At 22.8% G+C, this 1,466-nt stretch overlaps 1 pseudogene; it reads right to left on the reverse strand.

The window, feature by feature from the left end:
* LOC107495492 (uncharacterized) overlaps nt 1-767 on the reverse strand; it is a 10,697-nt pseudogene extending 9,930 nt beyond the window's left edge.
* Between the last annotated feature and the right edge of the window lie 699 nt (nt 768-1,466).

The raw sequence follows: 1,466 nt of genomic DNA on the forward strand, positions 1-1,466 counted from the left end.
TATATTTATAAAAATAAATAGATAATTACCCATCATCAATCTCTAATTCGATAACAGTATATTTGGTAGATTTTTCATCCTTTTCAAGAGTCTTCTCATTCCCAATTCCAGCAAGATATCCAACAACATCTGAAATGATTTAAAATAAAAAAAATTATTGTCAATAAATTTGTAAAAAAAAACGCAGAATAAATTATCAATAAAATAAATAATTATACTTTTTCTAAAATAATAAACTTACCAACTAAATAGGTGCAATCATACCCAGGAGCATTGAGAGTGTCAAAACTCACAAACTTAAATCCATGTCGTGTGATACTCGACGATTCTGGAAGTCTGTGCACATCAGTACGTTGGTTTAAATTAACCACGTATTCATGATGTGTAGTCTTGAAGTAACCCTTATTGACTCCAACACCAAAATATCTTATTTGGTAAGATATTCCTTCCTCCAGCAAATTCACGAATCGAGATACAAAAGCCTTCTTAATTGAGGCGTGTATTTTTCCTCCTTAGAATTAATGAACAAAAAAAACGATTAGATGGAAATAAATAAATAAATTTAAAATATAAATAATATAAATTTTAAATAAAATAGAAAAATATTAGTAGAAAACTCACGTCTTCATCAAGCAAAACCATCTCAATTGAGTATGACAATGGAGAATTTTCGTAACTTGGTAGTGTCCATAACCGTATCACTCGTATACGTACACACAAATTATCGATTGTAGGATTGATGCAGCAATTTTGTGAATACCAGCCATTAGAATAAATAGAGAGATTTTGGATATATGTAAAGAAAGGGATTGATGTACTTTAAATTGTGGTGCTTTACATCTCTCATAACTTATACTTTTATAGTTGCATCATAACTAATATTTTTTAAATTTGGTTGATTTTAATTTAAAATTTAAAAAATAACAAACTAAATAAAACAACCTAAACTTAAAATTTGAAAATAACAACTTAAACAAATAATAAATTAAAAATTTCAACATAACGTAAATTTTTATAATAATATAATAATATAATAATATTAGTACGTAATAATCGAAGAATAATTAACGTATATTTTTTTAAAACTCTAAATTTCTTTAAAAAAATTTATGTAGCTGCAATTTAAAAAAAATTTAAAATTTTAAAAAATAATACTAAAAAGAATTAACAGATATTTAAAAAATAGTGTTATAATATAAAAAAGAACAACCTAAGTAAAATCTAAATAAAATTTAAAAAATAGTGTTATAATATAAAAAAGAACAACCTAAGTAAAATCTAAATAAAATTTAAAAAATAACAACTTAAATAAAATAATTTGAAATTTAAAAAATAACAACCTAAGTAAAATAACCCAAACAAATAAAACAATTTAAAATTTAAAAAATAACAACTTAAGTAAAACAACCCAAACTTAAAATTTGAAAATAACAATCTGAGCAAATAATAATTTATAATTTATAAAT

The sequence above is a fragment of the Arachis duranensis genome, chromosome 6, assembly GCF_000817695.3.
Source record: "Arachis duranensis cultivar V14167 chromosome 6, aradu.V14167.gnm2.J7QH, whole genome shotgun sequence".
Lineage (NCBI taxonomy): Eukaryota > Viridiplantae > Streptophyta > Magnoliopsida > Fabales > Fabaceae > Arachis > Arachis duranensis.